Here is a 9,823-nt window from a genome sequence, read left to right on the forward strand (position 1 = left end):
ACTCAGCACTGCCTCCTAACTAAATATTCATCAAAGCAATGTAACATATCACATAGGTCATTGCCGTTTAATATGACTCAAAAATGTTCTATTACAGCATATTGGATGAGTGTCATTCATATTCCATTCTCCAAGCTCAATATAACATCGATAGTGTCACGCCTGCTCCCGCTTCCCCTCTCTGGCGCTCGTGGGTGCCAGGCTGTCCTTCATTACGCACACCTGTCACCATCATCAGCGCTCATTGGATTCACCTGGACTCCTTTACTTTGTTGATTGCCCCTCTATTTCTGTCTTCTCCTCAGTTTGTTCCCCGTGTCAGCATTATTGTTGTTTTGTTTTCCCCTGTCCAGACACTATCCATATTCTGTTCCTGTCCATGTTTTATTTTTTATTTTTCACACCCTGTACTTGTTTCTTGTCTCCAGTGTCTGTCCTTAAGAATGCTGACACAACTATTTGAAGCATCAGGGATTTCGTGTTTTTAATTTTTGTCTGTGATGTCGGGTCCGGATGCTGCCACCAATGGAATCGGGGGTGCCTCAGTTGGCTCGTCGGGCTTCCACGTCTTAGCTGGCTCGAGAGGTTTCCTTGCCTCAGTTGGATTGGCAAGCTCCCATCCCACGTCATGCAACAGCCGGTTCGTCAGGCTCCTACGACTCAGTCGGCTCATCAGGCTCCAATCCCAGTCAGGTGTTTGAGTAGGCTAAACTAGCTAGGTACATTCACTAGCTAAGTAAGTGAAAGTGAAAATAATATATATTTCTCTCTCTCTTTTGCTTCTCTTTCAACTATTGTCTTTTGAGTCAACTACTCACCACATTTCTATACAGTACTGCAGTTCTAGCTAGCTGCAGCGTATGCTTTCAGTACTAGATTCATTCTTTGATCCTTTAATTGGGTGGACAACATGTCAGTTCATGCTGCACAAGCTCTGATAGGTTGGAGGACATCCTCCGAAAGTTGTCATAATTACTGTGTAAGTCTATGGAAGGGGGTCAGAACCACGAGCCTCATAGGTTTTTACAGTAGTCAATGTACCCAGAGAAGGATGGAAACTACCTATCCTCCGGCTACATCATGGTGTTACCTTAAATAGTGCTTTTGAGTCTACTGTACACCTTCATTGCAAAACAATGTGTTTTAATCAATTATTTTGTGGCATGTGAATATATTTAGTATAGTTTTCTCTAAAAAAGGATACGTTTTTTGAATGTTTCACTATTTTTATTTTTATGAAATTCACTGAGGAGGATGGTCCTCCCTTTCCTCCACTGATGGGCTTGCATGTGAGTACTGTAAATCCGTGACCTCTTCCTAATGATGTTGATAAAGAGGGACAGATGCATTTTCATGCCGTTTTGGCTTTTCCCCTGGCGATTCCATTCACAGAATCCTTCTGGTAGTCTCTTTCCCTGGGTGGCACCCGGTGGATTATGCCCACGCCCCCGGGCCTGGTCACGGATAGCGCAGATAAACGGCTAATCGGGTATCAAACCAGTGGAGGGGAAAAAGCGCCTCCGCTCTGTGTCTCATTCATTATTCACAGGCAGCAAATGAATTTGTTAAAGTGGGAACACTCAATTATAGATGAGAGAGAGGGCAGGCAGAGAGAGAAAGGAGGGTGTAAATAGACAGGGGGGTAGAGAGAGAGGGCAGGCAGAGTGAGAGAGGAGAGAGGAGAGAGAGAGAGAGAGAGAGAGAGAGAGAGAGAGAGAGAGAGGGTGAGAAAGAAAGAAAGAAAGTACGAACGAACGAAAGAGAAAGGAGGAAGAGGAAGAAGAGGAAGGGGGTGTGATGAGAAGAACCCACCCAGTATGCAGCAGTTTTCTAGCATATTAGTGAACATTACAGTAGCTTTTATGAAACAGCTTTCACATGCACATACAAGCCCACAGAAATATATCACACAGGCCGGAGAAACCTCCACAGCGTTAAATACGACTTTCATACTGCTCTTACATAGCCAGATTCAAACACCACACTTCTTCTCGCCAATACAAAAACTCCCACCTGTCAACACAAACACACGTTAGTCCATCTGAGTATTTCCTCGTTGAAAGTATTAACTAGAGATAATGTAGAGATGGAGAAATCCAATGGCAGCCATTTTTATTGTTTAGATGAAGCCTTAGAGTCTAAGACCACCACATCCATACTATACAACATTCAAACACTATGTTAAAAGAGATTGTTTGGTAATGACTCCTGGTTCATTGTGGTTCACCTTTGTAATATTGGTGTTTACCCTTTACTATCTCTCTATGTGTTTCTACCTTGTCATACTGAAACTGGGTTTGATGTTCAGACTGATGTGGATAATTAGCCTAGTTATGTGTTCTGAAACCAGGGCACACAACTTCTCCACATTCAGCATTTTTCATAGAAATGTCTCTCACACACTCACACACACACACACACACACACACACACACACACACACACACACACACACACACACACACACACACACACACACACACACACACACACACACACACACACACACACACACACACACACACACACACACACACATAGTATCAAAGAGCACAGTGAATTAATCATAAGCACAGAAAACTTTGTGGTGAGGAGGATGTGTATATCTCTCTTGTGCTCTCTCCATTTCTGTCTCTTTCTTTTTCATACACACTCTCTCTCTCTCTCTCTCTCTCTCTCTCTCTCTCTCTCTCTCTCTCTCTCTCTGTCTCTCTCTCTCTCTCTCTCTATTTCTCTGGCAGTGCAGTGTAAGGATTTCTCAAGCTGCACTCATTCAGCGGGTGCCCCAGAAACATAGATATTCAGAGATAAAGACACTTTCTCTCTCTCTCTTTCTCTCTCTCTCTCTCTCTCTCTCTCTCTCTCTCTCTCTCTCTCTCTCTCTCTCTCTCTCTCTCTCTCTCTCTCTCTCTCTCTCTCTCTCTCTCTCTCTCTCTCTCTCAATCCAGGTTGGATTTTCTTTGAATGGGCTGTGTATTCTGCTAAAACCCTTCAATGCAATGTCTGCTTGTGATGATAATCATCTGATGTACCCTAGATCTGTCTCTCCACGCACACACGCACACACGCACGCACGCACGCACGCACGCACGCACGCACGCACACACACACACACACACACACACACACACACACACACACACACACACACACACACACACACACACACACATACACACGGGTTGTTCCACAGATTGATGCATACATTTAATCACAACTGAAACACAACAAACACATTGATTGATTGTTCTTCAAAATTGTTTTTAATTTGACAAATCAAGCGGAGTGTAGGAAACAGCAATACCTTCCTAATATTGAGTTGCACCTCCTTTTCCCTCAGAACAGCCTCAATTCATCGAGGCATGGACTCTACAAGGTGTTGAAAGCATTCCACAGGGATGCTGGCCCATGTTGACTCCAATGCCTCCCAAAGTTGTGTCAAGTTGACTGGATGTCCTTTGGGTGGTGGACCATTCTTGATACAAACGGGAAACTGTGAAAAACCCAGTAGCATTGCAGTTTTTGACCCACTCAAACCAGTGCGCCTGGCACATACTACCATATCCTGTTCAAATGTACTTAAATATGTTGTCACCCTCTGAATGGCACACATATACAATCCTTGTCTCAATTGTCTCAAGGCTTTAAAATCCTTCTCTACCCTGTCTCCTCCACTTCATCTACACTAATTGAAGTGTATTTAACAAGTAATATCAATAGGGGAACATAGATTTCACCTAGATTCACCTGGTCAGTGTATGTCATGGAAAGAGCAGGTGTTCCTAATGTTTGTACACTCAGTGTACATCTTTCGTCTCTCTCTCTCTCTCTCTCTCTCTCTCTCTCTCTCTCTCTCTCTCTTTTTCTCTCTGATTGAGTATATGTTGGTGCGTGTGAGTGTGTTTGAAGTGAGTCAGACCTAAACCAGGCTGGTCTCTTTCACATGTGTGTGGGATGTATCCAGATGGCAGGCCGCACAAATATCACTGTGATCATGAGAAGAACGAGGCTGACAAAACACAGGTAGGGCTAACAGACACACACACACACACAGGCACACACACACCAACCAAACACACACAAACCAACAAGGTATTCAGACCCTTTGCTATTAGACTCAAATTCAGTTCAGGTGCATCCTATTTCCATTGATCATCCTTTTTTAACCTTTATTTAACCAGGCAAGTCAGTTAAGAAAAAAATTGCATTTTACAATGACGGCCTACCTTATATTTACAGTTGAAGTCAGAAGTTTACATACACCTTAGCCAAATACATTTAAACTCAGTTTTTCACAATTCATGACATTTCATCCAAGTAAAAATCCCTGTCTTTAGGTCAGTTAGGAGCACCACTTTATTTTAAGAATAATAGTAGAGAGATTGATTTATTTCAGCTTTTATTTCTTTCATCACATTCCCAGTGGATCAGAAGTTTACATACACTTAATTAGTATTTGGTAGCATTGCCTTTAAATTTTATAACTTGGGTCAAACGTTTCAGGTAGCTTTCCACAAGCTTCCCACAGTAAATTGGGTGCATTTTGGCCCTTTCCTCCTGACAGAGCTGCAGGAACTGAGTCATGTTTGTAGGCCTCCTTGCTCGCACACGCTTTCTGAGTTCTGCCCACTGTCTTGAGATGTTGCTTCAATATATCCACATAATTTTCCTTCCTCATTATGCCATCTATTTTGTGAAGTGCACCAGTCCCTCCTGCAGCAAAGCACCCCCACAACATGATGCTGCAACGACTTCACGATTGGGATGGTGTTCTTCGGCTTGCAAGCGTCCCCTTTTCCTCCAAACATAACGATGGTCGTTATGGCCAAACAGTTCTATTTTTGTTTCAACAGACCAGAGGACATTTCTCCATAAGTACGATCTTTGTCCCCATGTGCAGTTGCAAACCGTAGTCTGGCTTTTTTTATGGCAGTTTTGGAGCAGTTGCTTCTTCCTTGCTGAGCGGCCCTTCAGGTTATGTCGATATAGGACTCATTTTACTGTGGATATAGATACTTTTGTACCTGTTTCCTCCAGCATCTTCACAAGGTCCTTTGCTGTTGTTCTGGGATTGATTTGCACATTTCGCACCAAAGTACGTTCATCTCCAAAGTACTGTTGTTTGTACAGATGATGAACAGATACCTTCAGGCATTTGGAAATTGCTCCCAAGGATGAACCAGACTTGTGGAGGTCTAAAAAAATGTTCCCGAGGTTTTGAAATACATCCACAGGTACACCTCCAATTGACTAAAAAAACATCAATTAGCCTATCAGAAGCTTCTAAAGCCATGGCATAATTTTCTGGAATTTTCCAAGCTGTTTAAAGGCACAGTCAACTTAGTGTATGTAAACTTCTGAACCACTGGAATTGTGATACAGTGAATTATTAGTGAAATAATCTGTCTGTAAACAATTGTTGGAAAAATGACCTGTGTCATGCACAAAGTAGATGTCCTAACCGACTTGCCAAAACTATAGTTTGTTAACAATAAATTTGTGGAGTGGTTGAAAAACAAGTTTTAATGACTCCAACCTAAGTGTATGTAAACTTCCGACTTCAACTGTATATAGTCTCTCTCACACACATTATCCTTCCTCCACATTAATAACAAGTATCCTGTGTCATGTCTCTGTGTCAGATCGGCCTCACCCTTTCTCTTTCTCTCTCTATCTCTTCTTTTCTCTCTGAGGTCATAACAAGGATCTATTAGTCAGTGTATGTGAACTTCCGACTATAACTGTATATCCTTGACAAGTTTCTACAACTAAATTGGAGTCCACCTGTGGTTAAATAAATTCATTGGACTTGATTTGGAAAGAACTGTCTATATAAGCTCCAAGAGTTGACAGTGCAAGTCAGAGAAAACCCCCAGCTATGAGGTCAAAGAAATTGTCCGTAGAGCTCTGAGACACGATCGTGTCGAGGCACAGATCTGGGGACGGGTACCAAACAATGTCTGCAGCATTGAAGGTCCCCAAGAACACAGTGGCCTTAATCATTCTTAAATGGAAGAAGTTTGGAACCACCAAGACTCTTCCTAGAGCTGGCCGTCCGGCCAAACTAAGCAATCAGGGGGAGAAGGGCCTTGATCAGGGCGGTGACCAAGACACCGATGGTCACTTTGACAGAGCTCCAGAGTTCATCTGTGGAGACGGGAGAACCTTCCAGAAGGACAACCATCTCTGCAGCACTCCACCACTCAGGCCTTTATGGTAGAATGGCCAGGCGGAAGCCCACTTGGAGTTTGCCAAAAGGCACGTAAAGACTCTCAACAAGATTCTCTGGTTTGATGAAACCAAGATTGAACTCTTTGGCCTGAATGCCAAGCGTCACGTCTGGAGGAAACCTGGTACCATCCCTACTGTGAATCATAGTGGTGGCAGCGTCATGCTGTGGTGATGTTTTTCAGCGACAGGGACTGGGAGACATCAGGATTGAGGCAAAGATGAACGGCGCAAAGTACAGAGAGATCCTTGATGAAAACCTGCTCCAGAGCACTCAGGACCTCAGACTGGGGTGAAGGTTGACCTTCCAACAGGACAACGACCCTAAGCACACAGACAAGATAATGCAGGAGTGTCTTCGGGACAAGACTCTGAATGTCCTTGAGTGGCCCAGTCAGAGCCCGAACTTGAACCCGATCGAACATCTCTGGAGAGACCTGAAAATAGCTGTACAGCAACGCTCCACTTCCAACCTGACAGAGCTGGATCTGAGAGGATCTGAGAGGATCTGTTTGAAAAACAAAACAACTTTATTTAACTAGACAAGTCAGTTAAGAACAAATTCCTATTTACAATGATGGCCTGTAGATCTGTAGAGAAGAATGGGAGAACTTCCCTAAATACAGGTTTGCCAAGCTTGTAGCGTCATACCCAAAAAGACTCGAGGCTGTAATCACTGCCAAAGGCGCTTCAACAGAGAGCTGAGTAAACGGTCTGAATACTTATGTAAATGTGATATTTCTGTTTTTTATTTGTAAAACATTTACAAAAATGTCTAAAAACCTGTTTTTGCTTTGCCATTAAGGGGTATTGTGTGTCGATTAATGAGGGATTTTTAAAAATACATTTTAGAACAAGGCTGTAACGTAACAAAATGTAGAAAAAGCCAAGGGGTCTGAATACCTTCTGAATGCACTGTGTATATTGCATTTGATGGAGGTTGGTGTGCAGAGGTGTGACCATGTCAGATTGTGACTGATCGTCTCTTACATAACAGTTTTTACTAATCATAATGATGACAAAAGAGGTATTGAGCAGCCTCTGGATGAAGTTGCCCTTATGCACAGAGAAAGGATCTGCCTCAACCTAAACCATTAGGAAGGAAAACTCTAAGCTGACCTTAAATCAGTTTCAATTTAAACAGTCCCCAGAGATCATCACTACGGTCCGGGGTCTCCCTGAGATAGCCGTTACCATAGAAACAGCAGTACTGTGATCTTACATTGACACCTCTCTCTTTCCTTGCCAGACTCTCAGGAGTTACATAGTGTGAACGCTGCAGTGAGAACTTGTTATTTATTTCATTTCGCAAGTGTAGCCTGTCAACTCTCTCTCTATCTTTCTCCCCTCTCTCTCTCTCTCTCTCTCTCTCTCTCTCTCTCTCTCTCTCTCTCTCTCTACAGTAAACATTACACTCACAAAAGTTCCAAAATAATAAAGACGTTTAAAATGGCATATTATGGCATTGTAACGATGTGCAAAGAGTTCAAGTACAATAAACATACATTTTATTTTCAATTGTAAAAAATATATAATTTTATTTCACCTTTATTTAACCAGGTAGGCTAGTTGAGAACAAGTTCTCATTTACAATAAATATGGGTTGTATTTACAGTGGTGTTTGTTCTTCACTGGTTGCCCTTTTCTTGTGGCATCTGGTCACAAATATTGCTGCTGTGATTACACACTGTGGTATTTCACCCAATAGATATGGGAGTTAATCAATTGGATTTGTTTTTTCAAATTCTTTGTGGATCTGTGTAATCTGAGGGAAATATGTGTCTCTAATATGGTCATATATTTGGCAGGAGATTAGGAAGTGCAGCTCAGTTTTTACCTCATTTTGCGAGCATTGTGCACATAGCCTGTCTTCTCTTGAGAGCCAGGTCTACGTACGGCGGCTTATCTCAATACAAGGCTATGCTGAGAGTGTACATAGTCAAAGATGTCCTTCATTTTTGGTCAGTCACAGTGGTCAGGTCTTCTGTCAGGTCTTCTTCTAGTTCTGACCATGCAGCAATATCTAACAAGTAATCTAACCTAACAATTTCACAACAACTACGTTACACTTTCCAAGTGTAAAGGAATGAATAAGAATATGTACATACAAATATATGAATGAGCGATGGACGAACGGCATAGGCAAGATGCAGTAGATGGTATAGAGTACAGTGTATACATATGAGATGAGTAATGTAGGGTATGTAAACATTATATAAAGTGTCATTGTTTAAAGTGGCTAGTGATACATTTATTACATAAATGTTTCATTATTAAAGTGGCTAGAGATTTGAGTCAGTATGTTGGCAGCAGCCACTCAATGTTAGTGATGGCTGTTGAACAGTCTGATGGCCTTGAGATAGAAGCTGTTTTTCAGTCTCTCGGTCCCTGCTTTGATGCACCTGTACTGACCTCACCTTCTGGATGATAGCGGGGTGAACAGGCAGTGGCTCGGGTGGTTGTTGTCCTTGTTGTTAATAGAATATTGGAAACGTATTCATCGTTTTAAAACTTTTATGAGTGCAGTGTTTACTGTACATTTTTTGCTGTTGTTGTTTTTTTGTTTCTTCTCACTATTGTTAATTGTTTCAATCACTTACTTTGTCAATGTTTCCAATGCCAATAAAGCCCGTTTGAATTGAAGGGGTTGGCAGGAAAAACCAGAGGGCAGTGGAAGCCATCTGGGCATGTCTGGATTAGTCTTTCACCTTTTTAAGTAGGTGACAAACAGTGAGTTGCTTTATGCAATATATGTATTACAATAGCACAAAAGGCTTATGTTTATTTTGGAGAAGAGGATTCAAGAGATGTAAGCACACATACAGTATGTACACACACACGCGGACAAACACATGCACATACACGCACGCACGGATGCACACACACGCACACATGCATAAACAAGCACGCACACACACACACACACACACACACACACACACACACACACACACACACACACACACACACACACACACACACACACACACACAAACTCATTCCTAGAAGTCTACAGTGGACACTTCCAGCAGCTTTTATAAACAGAAGAGAAAGGACAGATTGCAGAAGCATTCAGACACAAAAATGTAGTAAACGGGAGGGAGACGTAGAGAAATAGAGAGGGCCTCCTGAGTGGTGCAACAGTCTAAGGTACCCTAGTGCAGTGCTAGAGGCGTCACTACAGAGTCTGATTCGTTCCCAGGCTGTGTCACAACTGGCCGTGATTGGGAGTCCCACAGGGCGGTGCACAATTGGCCCAGGTTCGTCCTTGTTAGGGGAGGGTTTGGCCAGGGAGGTAGGCTGTCAATGTAAATAAGAATTTGTTCTTAAATGACTTGCCTAGTTAACTAAAGGTTAAATAAATAAAAAATAAAGAGAATGAAGAGAGTGATATTCAGTGAGTGAGGGATGAAAGACAGAAAGGCATGAATGTGAGTGTAAAGTCTGGGCAGGCTGTCCTGCCAGTAGCGGTTGGGACACATTGGCTCAATCAATCCTCAATGGAGAAAGGGTTGTGTGTGTGTAACAATCCTCCCTTTTAGCACAATGTGCTCCTCTCTCTCTGGGTCTGTTCCCTGTGTCAGCACTCTAACCC

Source organism: Oncorhynchus clarkii, chromosome 16, assembly GCF_045791955.1.
Source record: "Oncorhynchus clarkii lewisi isolate Uvic-CL-2024 chromosome 16, UVic_Ocla_1.0, whole genome shotgun sequence".
NCBI classification, from domain to species: domain Eukaryota; kingdom Metazoa; phylum Chordata; class Actinopteri; order Salmoniformes; family Salmonidae; genus Oncorhynchus; species Oncorhynchus clarkii.